The sequence below is a fragment of the Jaculus jaculus genome, chromosome 5, assembly GCF_020740685.1.
Source record: "Jaculus jaculus isolate mJacJac1 chromosome 5, mJacJac1.mat.Y.cur, whole genome shotgun sequence".
Classification (NCBI taxonomy): domain Eukaryota; kingdom Metazoa; phylum Chordata; class Mammalia; order Rodentia; family Dipodidae; genus Jaculus; species Jaculus jaculus.
Window position 1 is genome coordinate 125,928,634 of NC_059106.1, and position 12,455 is coordinate 125,941,088.

Below are 12,455 nucleotides of genomic sequence, written 5' to 3' on the forward strand. Positions count from 1 at the left end.
CAGTGTCACACACACACCTCCCCTTTGCTTCAGGTCCATAGCTCAGCATCTTTTCAGACCCTTCCTGTGCTTGACAAAAGCTAATAGGTAGCCAAGAGTGGATGGAGTATAATAAGGGGTTTGGTTTTATGAGGAGGAAGAATTGCCTTTGTCCAACAGCATGGAAAAAGTGGTTTGAAAGTTAAAATTATGTCATTGGGTGTCTCTCAGTCTCTGGCCATGAATGATGCCTTACTAGATAGTTATAGAGAGATGCTTTCTTCCTCCGGGAGGGCAGAGCAGAGAGTGCACGGCTTGTGGCTTGGGAGACATTCCCAAGTGCTCCTGAAGTGCTGACTTAACAGACTTCCCAAGAAATACTCCGTCTCACCAAAGCACCAGGTTAAAAGGCACCGCAGGCCTACGAAGCCCCAGTTGTCTTTAAAACCTTCAAGTGCGGTTCAGTATATTGCTCATGCTCATTTGCCAACATTTATAGCTTGGCCCAAAGCTACAGTCTCCAACAGAGCAACCACCAGCCAGTCGTTGTTGTCTGTGTACATTTAACCTAATTCAAAAACCATGCAATTACAAATTCTGGTTATTAAGAAGGCTGAGGAGATAGCTCACTTGGTAAAGAGGTTCGGCCTGAACATGAGGACCTGAGTTTGAACCTAAAACCCACACTAAAAGAAAAAAAGAAAGACAGGGTTGTAGAGATGGTTCAGCAGTTGAGGCACTTGTCTGCAGCCCGTGTTCAATTCTCCAGTACCCACATAGAGCCAGATGCACAACATGGCACTTGCATCTGGAGTTCATTTGCAGCAGCTAGAGGCCCTGGTGTGACTATCCTCTCTGTCTATGTCTCCCTCTTTGTGGTGGTTTGAGTCAGGTGTCCCCCATAAACTTAGGTGTTCTGAATGCTAGGTTCCCAGCTGATGGAGATTTGGGAATTAATGCCTCCTGGAGGGAGTGTATTGTTGGGGACGGGCTTATTGGCTTTATAGCCAGTTTCCCCATGCCAGTGTTTGGCACACCCTCCTGTTGCTGTGGTCCATCTTCTGTTGGCCAGGGGGTGATGTCCACCCTCTGCTCATGCCATCGTTTTCCCCTGCCATCGTGGAGCTTCCCCTCGAGCCTGTAAGCCAAATAAACCTCTTTTTCCCAGAAGCTGCTCTTGGTTGGGTGATTTCTACCAGCAATGCGAACCGGACTGCAACACTCTTGCTCTGTGAATAAATAAAATATTTAAAAAAAAAAAAGATAGGTAATCCAGGCATGGTGTCACATGCTTTTAATCCCAGCACTCAGGAAGCAGAGGGAGGAGGAACGTTGTGAGTTCAAGGCCAGCCTGAGAGTACATAGTGAATTCCAGGTCAGCCTGAGCTAGAGTGAGACCCTACCTCAAAAAAACAAACAAAAATTCACCAAAGGGCTGAGAAGAAGTGACAGAGGAGTGTTCAGCACTAAGACATCTTTAAAACCAAAGCTCAGGGACCATTGCAGAAGAGGTGGCAAGAATGTAAGAGCCAAAGGAAGGGGAGGAGTGCTTTGCAATACTGTCTTCCAGACACAAAGTGGCCCTGGTACTCATGACCTTGTAGGGACTGACACTACCTACTCAAGACCTGCGTAATGGGGGGTGAGGGGAATGTTATCAAAATAGAAGAAATAAGAAATAGGAAATAATGGGCTGGAGAAATGGCTTAGCGGTTAAGTGCTTACCTGTGAAGCCTAAGGACCCCGGTGTGAGGTTCAGTTCCCCAGGTCCCACGTTAGCCAGATGCACAAGGGGGCGCACGCGTCTGGAGTTCGTTTGCAGAGGCTGGAAGCCCTGGCGCGCCCATTCTCTCTCTCTCCCTCTGTCTGTCTTTCTCTCTGTGCCTGTCACTCTCAAATAAATAAAAATTAAAAATATATATATATTTAAAAAAAAAGAAATAGGAAATAAGAAATGACCCAGTGGAGGGGGTATCCGGGAGAGGAAAAGGGTCTTATGATCATAGTATATTTTCTCTATGTAAGGAGATTGTCAACACAAAGTTAAAAGAAAAAGAAAACCAAGGTGAATGGTGTTCCTTAGGGATGACTCCTGAGGTTGTCCTCTGACCTCCACATATATGTGTACATGTGCACCCCCCCATACACACACAACATACATCCACACACAAATGTTTCTCAGTCACTCTAGCCACATTCCGAGCATGAGCTGATAGCCACCCTTCACACAGTGGAAATACAGAGCACTTCCATCTGTGCAGAACTGGGAGCCCGCCGAGGGGTGCCATCATCATCAGGAGTGGATGAAAGACACCTCGGGTACAGACACCAGGAGCCTAACAGAGCACTTGACGGACAGCTTGGTGACAACTGTGGAGCACACAGGGAAGCCACTGAAACAAATGCTTTTTTTTTTTTTTTCAAGGGAGGGTTTCACTCTAGCCCAGAATGACCTGGAACTCACTATGTAGTCTCAGGATGGCCTTGAACTCATAGCGATCCCCCTACCTCTGCCTCGAGTGCTGGGATTAAGGGCGTGCGCCCCCGCGTCTGGCTTTCCTGCTTACTCTTAAAAAACCAAACTAAACTAGATTAAGTGAAGGGAGATTCCTTTTAAGGAGCTGGGGAAATTGAATATTAACTCTGGCTTCAGGCCCTGCCCTGAGAGCTCTGAGGCTCAGAGAGCACTTATGCAGGGAATGTAGCCAGCTCATTCCTGGCCAGAGATCTGCCCTTAGTTGGTCACTGCAGCTGGAGGATGGGTAGATGTATTCTAAGACCATGGAAGGCACAGATATCCTCACAAGGGAAAGAGAAGTAGAGAGCAGCTTGACATGAGAGCATGCTAAGCAAGACAGGTCAGAGCAGAGAAAGCAAAGCAGCTGAATGTGTCTATGATCATGTCTAGTGATCAAGTATGGCTGGGAAGCCAAAAAATAAACTGAAATTTATGGTGTCCCTGATACATACATGTTTGGTGAGCTGGGCATGATGACTTACTGACCCGGAATTCACTACATAGTCTCAGGCTGGCCTCAAACTCATAAGGACCCTCCTATCTTTGCCTCCCAAGTGCTGGAATTAAAGGTGCTTGCCACCATGCCTGGCAAATAAATGTTTTTTCTTTTTTAAAAAATAATAGTAGTAACATCTCGATCACACCTTCCAAGGCTCAGGGTCTAATGTAGAAGAGGTGGCAGAGAGAATGTAAGAGCCAAAGAAAGGGTAGGACTCCTTACAATGTGCTCCCTCCAGACATAATATGGCCTGGATATTCATGACCTTACAGTGCCTGACACTACAGACCATCTTAAGAAGAGGAAAAGATCATGACATCAAAATAAAAGAGAGATAGGTTGGTATTGTATGTATGTAAGTACAATGATTGAGATGGGGAGGTAATATGATGGAGAATGGAATTTCAAAGGGGAAAGTGTGGGGGGAGGGAGGGTATTACCATGGGATATTTTATATAATCATGGAAAATGTTAATAAAAATTGTGAAAAGAAAAAAATAAAATTAAAATTGAAAAAAAAAATAAAAGAGAGACTGATTGAGATGGGGAGGGGACATGATGGAGAATGGAATTTCAAAGGGGAAAGTGGGGAGGGAGGGTATTACCATGGGATTTTTTTTTTTTTTTGTATTCCCATCAGGTTATCCTCTTTTTTATTATTAATTAGTTTTCTATTCAGCAAATACAGGCAGTTTGGTACCATTATTAGGCTCATCCATGACCTAACCCTTCCCCATTGGCCCCTCTTTGTTGAGGTATATGGATCATGCCTTGTGGAGTTAGCCCACAGTTATTGGTACGATAAATGTCTCTGCATATCCTGACCCAACATGTGGCTCTGACATTCTTTCCGCTCCCTCTTCCGCAAAATTTCCCTGAGCCGTACCATGGGATATTTTTTATAATCATGGAAAATGTTAATAAAAATTGAGAATAATAATAAATAATAATAGCTAGAGAGATGGCTTAGTGGTTAAGGCACCTGCCTGCAAAGTCAAAGGACCCAGGTTCAACTTCCCAGGACCCACATAAGCCAGATGCACAAGGGGGCGCATGTATCTGGAGTTCATTTGCTGCAGCTGGAGGCTCTGGCACTCCCATTCTCTCTCTCTCCTTGCCTATTTCTGTATCTATCTCTCTCCCTCTCTAATAAATAAATAAAAATAAAATAAAATGAATTATCAATATTTCCTTTACAAATAAATACATAAATAAATAAAGCTGGGCATGGTGGTGCACATCTTTAATCCCAGCACTCTCAGGAGGCAGAGGTAGGAGGAGCTCTGTGAGTTTGAGGCCAGCCTGGGACTACAGAGTGAGTTCTAGGTCATCCTGGGCGAGAGTGAGACCCTAACTCAGGAAAAAAAAATAATTAAAATAAAGAATTTTTGATGAACAGGTACTTGTAGAATGAATGAATGCACTGATTCTCAAAGAAGAGATTATGAGAATCTTATATTTAATTGCTGTTGTTGTTTTCTTGCCCTGCTGAACACGATATCCAGGGCCTTCAGCATGCAGGGCAATTGCTCTACCACTGAACTGCATCCCCAGCCCACGTAAGATTTAATGAGGTAGAGAACTAGCTCAGTCGGTAGAGCGCTTTCCTGACATGCTTGAAGCTTTGGGTTCCATCCCCAGCACCACATAAACTAGGCACAGTAGAACATGTCTATATTCCAATTTGGGAGGTGGAGGCAGGAGGACCTGAAGCTACATAGGGAGTTTGAGATCATCCTGGGCTAGAGACCCTGTATCAACAAGAACAAAGCAGAAAGTAACAACAAAAACAAAAACAGCCAGGCATGGTGGTACATGCCTTTAACCCCAGGATTTTGGAGGCAGAGAGAGGATTGCAGGAGTTCAGGTTCACCCTGAGACTCATCGTAAATTCCAGGTCAGCCTGGACCAGAGCAAAACCTTACCTTAAAAATGGGCCCACCCATTCTCTCTCTCAAATAAATAAATAAATAATATTTTTAAAAAAAGAAAAAAGAAAAAGAAACAAAACAACCATTTGAGCTGGGTATGGTGGCGCACACCTTTAATTCCAGCACTTGGGAGGCAGAGGTAGGAGGATTACCATGAGTTCAAGGCCACCCTAAGACTACATAGTGAATTGCAGATCAGCCTGAGCTAGAGCGAAACCCTACCTCAAAAAACCAAAATAAATAAGTAAAATAAACGTCTCTATGCATGGGAAATGGACATGAAGTTGTCAGTGTCCTTTTTTCTGCATCAATGAAAGAGATGGACCCTCAGCCTTCCTCTAGCAGCTCAGCACCTTATCTTGCAGAAGCAGCAAGTTCAAAGTTAAACAAGTAACCACTTTAGAATGAACTTCAGTGTAGCAAGTACTTGTATCCACACTTACTCTAAAGGACAGTAAAGGTGCCTTGTGCTATTACTTTGAAGATGAAGACAGTGTTTCATGGGCTGGAGAGATTGCTTAGTGGTTAAGGTACATGTCTGCAAAGTTAAAGGACCCAGGTTCAATTCCCTAGTTCAGAGATAAAGTCAGATGCTCAAGGTAATTGTAGGCCCTGGCACAGCCATTCCCCCCCCCCCTTTCTCTAGCTTGCAAATAAATAAATAAATAAAAATTTTAATTCAATATTTTACCCTTCTAACACCTTTTTTATTTTTTTTGTTTTTTGTTTTTTGAGGTAAGGTTTCACTGTAGCCCAGGCTGACCTGGAATTCACTATGGAGTCTTAGAGTGGCCTTGATCTCATGGCAATCCTCCTACTTCTGCCTCCGGAGTGCTGGGATTAAAGGTGTGCACCACCACGCCTGTTTTCCAACACCATTTTAAATGTTTAAAATTCACAAGGTGGGGCTGGAGAGATAGCTTAGCAGTTAAGGCACTTGCCTACAAAGCCTAAGGATCCATATTTGACTCTCTAGATCCCACATAAGCCAGACGCACAGGTGTCATAAGCAGAAGGTCGCACAAGAGACCTTGGTGTGTCAATTCTCCCTCTCTCTCTCTCTCTCTCTCTCTCTCTCTCTCTCTCTCTCTCTCTCTCTTTCTCTCTCTCTCTCACTAAAAAAAGATCAGTCTATTGGGCTTGCCTCGAAATAAATAAATAAATAATTTACAAAGTGTCCATTGACCGTGGCCCTAACACTTTGGAGGCTAAGATAGGAAGATCACTGGAGCCCAGAAAATCCAGACAAGCCTGGCTACATAGCTAGATCAATCAATCACTCAATAAAAATTCGAGCATTTGTACTGGAGAAATGGCTTAATGATTAAGGTGCTTGCCTGTGAAACCTAGAGACCTAGGATCAATTAACCAGTGCCCACATAAGCCAGATACATAAGATGTGGCATGCGTCTGGAGTTTGCAGTGGCTGGAGGCCCTGGTGCATCCATTTTATTTATCTGCTTCTCCTGCTCTCTTTCTCTCTCTCAAATGAATAAAATATTTTTTAAAAATTTGAGCATTTCATGCTGGAGAGATGGCTTAGCAGTTAGGGCACTTGCCTGTGAAGCTTAAGGATCCAAGTTCAATTCTCCAGATCCCACATAAGTACTTCGTGGTGCATGCATCTGGAGTTCGTTTTCAGTGGCTAGAGGCCTTAGCACACCCATTCTCACTTTCTCTCTCTCTCTCCATAATAAATAAAAAATAGAATCTTAAAAAAAATTTGAAGGGTGGTGCACACCTTTAATCCCAGTACTTGGGAGGCAGAGGTAGGAGAATCACCAAGAGTTAGAGGCCACCCTGAGACTACATAGTGAATTCCAGGCCAGCGTGGACTAGAGTGAAACTCTACCTCAAAAAAAAACAAAACAAGATAAAATAAAATAAAATAAGTGAAAATTGAGCATTTTTTTTCAGTTAACAAAGTAATTTGCTTATTGGCTAAAAGTTTAATAACATGGAACAATACAAAGAGTAAAATCCTTCCATTCATGTGCATTTATGTGACATATTACTGATCTGTGTGGGATGATGAAAAAGATCTGGATGGGCTGGAGGGTTTGGCTTAGTGGTTAAGGTGTTTGCCTGTAAAGCCAAAGGACCCAGGTTTGATACCCCAGGACCCATGTTAATCAGATGTACAAGGGGGTACACACATCTGGAGTTTGTTTGCAGTGGATGGAGGCCCTGGCAGGCTCATTTTCTCACTCTTTCTCTGTCAAATAAATAAATAAAAATAAAATATTTTTTAAAAGTAAAAGAAAAAGATCTGGAAAGAATACTCATAACTACAGTACATTGTAAGCTACTTAGTGCCAATGAACTATGCACTTGCGTGACTAACATGGTAAATTTGATGTATATATCACAACAAAGCAATAAAATATTAGCTAGGTATAGTGGTGCATGCCATTAATCCCAGCACTAGGGAGAAAGAGGTAGGAGGATTGCTGTGAGTTTGAGGCCAGCATGAGACTACATACAGAGTGAATTCCAGGTCAGCCTGGGCTAAAGTGAAACCCACCTTGCAAATAAAAAGAATAAAAACCTAGGGCTGGAGAGATGGCTTAGTGGCTAAGGCAATTGCCTACAAAGCCAAAGGACCCAGGTTTGACTCCCCAGGACCCACGAAAGCCAGATGCACAAAGGGCACATGCATCGGGAGTTGAGGATGGCCTCAAATTCATACTTATCCTCCTACCTCAGCCTCTCAAGTGCTGGAATTTGGGGTGTGAGTCACTATGCTTCATTCATAAAAATAACTTTTAAGGGCTGGAGGGATGCCTTAGGAGTTAATGCACTTGTCTGCAAAGCCAAAGAATCCAAATTCAATTCCCCAGGACTTACATTAGCCAGATGCACAAAGGGGGCACACGGGCCTGGAGTTTGTCTGCAGTGGCTGGAAGCCCTGGCACGCCCATTCTCACTTTTGGTCTCATGCTCTCTCTCTCTGTCTGACTGTAATAAATAAATTTTAAAAATTGAAAAAAAACTTTTAAAATTTTTGTTTATTTTATTTATTTGAGAGAGAGAGAGAGAGATAAAGAAACAGAGACAGAAAGAGAGGGAGAGAGAGAATGGGCATGCCAGGGCCTTCAGCCACTGCAGACAAACTCTAGACACATGTGCCACTTTGTACATCTAGCTTGTGTGGGTCCTCAGGAATTAAACCTGGGTCCTTTGGCTTTGCAGGCAAGTGCCTTGACCACTAAGCCATCTCTCCAGCCACCCCCCCAATAACTTTTAAAAACTATTTATTTGAGAGAAAAAAAGAAAAAGAAAAGAGAGAGTAGAGTATGGTCGTGCCAGAGCTTCTTGCCACTGTAAATGAACAAGATGCATGCCCCACATTGTGCATCTGGCTTTATGTGGGTACTGGGGAACTGAACCATGCTGGCAGACTTGCAAGCAAATGCCTTTAATTGCTGAACCATCTCATCAGTCCATAAAAATAATTTTAAAGACTAAAGAAGCCATGTATGTTGGTGAATGCCTATAATCCCAGCATTGAAAGGCTGAAACAAACCAGGTGTGTGGCGCAAGCCTTTCATCCCAGCACTCAGGAGGCTGAGGTAGGAGGATTGCTGAGTTCAAGACCACTCTGAAACTACATAGTGAATTTCAGATCTGCCTGGGCTGGAGTGATACCCTACCTCAAAAAAAAAAAAAAAAAAAAAAGGGAGAGAGAGAGAGAAGAAAAAAAAGCAAAAAAACAAGTAAGCAAGCTGAAATAGCAGGATTGCTACAAGTTCTATGCTTCTATGCTAGGCAGGGCTACATTGTAAGACCCTATCTCTATGCGCCCTCTAAAAAAAAGATTAGATAATATTTGATTCCCCTTGGATATTTGGAACATTCTCCATTTTTTATTATTATAAGTGAGATTGTCAAATATTTTATTTATTTAAGAGAGAGAGCATGCCAGGGCCTCTTGTTACTGCAAACAAACTCCAGACACATGCACCACCTTGTACATCTGGCTTTATGCATGCTGGGGTATCCGACCCAGGTCCTTAGGCTTTTGCAGGCAAGTGCCTTAACTGCTGAGCCATCTCTTCAGCCCAATTAAGTAATATTTTTCTTTCTTCTTCTTCTTGTGTGTGTGTTTATGTTTTCAAGATAGGGTTTTACTGTAGCCCAGGCTGGAATTCACTAAGTAGTCTCAGGGTGGCCTCGAACTCACAGCAATCCTCCTACCTCTGCCTCCCAAGTGCTGGGATTAAAGGCATGTGCTACCACGCCTGGCCTGCTTGCAAATAAATAAATATATATATTTTTTAAAGTTTTAGGTCAAGGCTGGAGAGATGGCTCAGCAGTTAAAGATACTTGCTTGCAAAGCCTGATGGCCTGTATTCAATAAATAAATAACTGCACAAAGTGGTGCATACATCTAGAGTTCTTTCACAGTGGCAAGAGGACCCGGCATACCCATACATTCTCTTTCTCTCTTAAATAAATAAAAATATGTACATAAAAAAAGAAAGTGAGCCAGATGTGGTGGCTCACACCTTTAATTCCAGCACTCAGGAGGCAAAGGTAGGAGGATTGCTGTGAGGTCAAAGACACCCTGAGACTACATAGTGGATTCCAGGTCAGTCTGTGCTAGAGCAAGACCCAACCTTAAAAAAAAGTAACTCAAACAAACAAATAAACAAACCTAGAGTGTATCTGAATCCTGAAAGTAAATCACAGAAAAGACGTGGCATCTTTTGTCACCTGCTCCCAGATGGCAATAATTAAATGTTGTACCATTTGTCCTCTCGATATATCTGAGAGAGCCATGGTAACTGCCTCATAACCCAAGCAAATAAATCATTTTTGAAGGCGCTAAACCACCTGTGTTCTCTTCCCTTCTTACTGATTAGTGTTTGGCCTGCCAGCCACTCTAAGTATTGCTGTTTTTGTTGGAAACACAGCAATGGGACCAGAGCCATGAGCTTAGACTTGCCCCCAAGGAACACTGGAAGCAGGCCTCCCCGAACCACTGAGGTGGGCGCGCAGCACAGACCGGATTCGGGCAGGTAAGTTCTGAGGAAACACTAAGGAGATGGGGCGCAGACAAGGTGATCAGAGCTGGGAGATGGAAGAGGGAAGATAGCACGTGACTTGTCAGCTGGGCCAGGGTATTGGCAGCAAGACGGGAAATGTCCATCTTGACACCAGGACTGGTGACATTAGGCAAACCAGGACCTACTCCCTGCATAAATGTCACCTAGGGTCTATGTGTATCATAAGTCATCACACACAGCCTGTATAGAGTGAGTTGTGAAATATGAGCTTGTGGAATCTGCGCTTTCACCCAAGGGTTTGGTTGGGTGCAAGGAATTGAAACCGTCAGCATGTAAGAACAGTGCCATCGTGTTACCCCATGGGTGACAAGGCAGAGTGCATAACTACAGGCTAAGAAAGACCCCATTTTGTCAGTGAAACAAAGACCAGGCAAGAGAGCTCTAACCAAGAGCATGAGATCGTTGGGGAGAGAGAAGCAGAAGCAGATAATTGGCAAGAACGACCCTTTAAGATGAAGTGTGTGTCAATCCACCAAGACCCAAGGGCAAGGTGTTCCAGGTACGGGACGTGGCACCACACAGATGCAGAGGGGAGTTAGAAGAAGGAAGAGAATGGACTGTGGTTGATTGAGCCCTTGCCCATAGCACCGCCCGAGCTCACCATCCTACAGTTCTGCGAAGTCTTACAACCAACAGCCCTGCAAAACACGAGACACGGAGTTCCAGAAAGACTTCCCCAAGTCCCCACCACTGTGTGCTCCAAGAACTCACATCGCTGCTTCCAGGGCACTGGCACCAGGCCATGTGCGGTGGCTCAGGAAGGGCGGGACAGCCCGCGCTGTCTGCCCCAGGTGGTGGCAATAAGGACAGGCATTGTCTGCGGATCATTTTAAAATGATAATAAAGCTAGCTAAAAGTTGCCGTGCTTGTTATTATCACCATACCCGTCAATCCTAAACAATGTCACTGATAAAATACCCCTCCCTGAAAACATCCCTTTGTTCTACACAATGGCTGCGGTTATGAGGGAGCTTTAATAGTATGCATGGGAGCTGCACGTTTTCATGACTTGCCCTTTCATAAAGGTATTCTGCACCGAAATTAAGGCCAAGAACTCCCAGTTCGTCAGACCCTGATTCACACAGACACGGCTCCATGTGTTCCTCCTGGCAGCGAGGTTCCTGTGCCGTGCCATCTTTCAGCCAGCTGACCAACTCGTCCCAGCTCACAGGGACGTTTCTGATTTCAGCACTTACAATCTCTAACTCTTGGACATCTCCACCTTTATGCTCAGCCTAAGGACAGTCCAGCTGTCAGGACACTTGAAATGATATTCCGGGAATTCTGAAAGCAAAGAAACAGAGTTTGAATTATGCTGATTCTGTTATTACATATGGAGTATGCTGAAAATTTAAACAAAGAAAATGTTACTTGCAAGGTGTGATATATTTGTTTGATGCATGCAAATATAAATTATACATTTTATTACTTTTCTTGGAGGTCTTTTTTTTAATTTAAAAAAATTTATTTGAGAGCAACAGACACAGAGAGAAAGACAGATAGAGGGAGAGAGAAAGAATGGGCGCGCCAGGGTTTCCAGCCTCTGCAAATGAACTCCAGACGTGTGCGCCCCCTTGTGCATCTGGCTAACGTGGGACCTGGGGAACCGAGCCTCGAACCGGGGTCCTTAGGCTTCACAAGCAAGCGCTTAACCTCTAAGCCATCTCTCCAGCCCTGGAGGTCTTTTTTTTGAGGTAGGGTTTCACTCTAGTTCAGGCTGACCTGAAAACCACTACATAGCATCAGGGTGACCTCAAATTCATGGCAGTCCTCCTTCCTCTGCCTACCAAGTGCTGGGATTAAAGGCATGCACCACCGGTTACTGATTCATGTACATGCATGTGTGTGCATGTGACGCGGCACAAGTGTGGCATGGCACTTGTGTGAAGGTCAGAGGACAACCTCTAGGTGTCTGTGCTCCTCTTTCACCTGCTTTGAAATAGGGTCTCTTGTCATTATGAGCAAATGCCAGTTTAGCTGGCCTGTTGGTTTTGGATTTTCTTGGCTCTGCTTCTATTGTAGAGAGGTTGGGATTATAGATACATGCACCATTTAGCATCTGGATTTATGTGGGTGCTGTGGAGGATAGAACTTGGGTCATCAGGCTTTGCAAACAAGTACCTGTAACCCCTGAGCCATTTCCCCATCCCTAAATTATACATTTTAAAATTACACAAGCTAATGCTTAACTTAATTTGAATGCCATTGAAATTGAATTTTCTTCCTTTATACTTAATTTTTTATTTTTTTTTAAACTTAAAGAACAAATTAGAAAAATAATGATGTCTATCCCAGCGTGCTGGCGCATGTCTATAATCCCAGCATTCAGGAGGCTGAGGTACAAGGATTGCTATGAGTTCAAGGTCAGCCTAGGATACACTGAGACTGCCTAAAAATATAACTACTGCTGACTTTGGCATGTTATAACGGAAAATAATTTTGTTGTACTAAGGAGAGGA

The 12,455-nt window shown here is 43.7% G+C and overlaps 1 protein-coding gene across 1 annotated transcript in view; it reads right to left on the reverse strand.

The window, feature by feature from the left end:
- Positions 1-12,455, reverse strand: part of LOC123460701 (myotubularin-related protein 11-like) — a 109,592-nt gene that overhangs the window by 84,967 nt on the left and 12,170 nt on the right.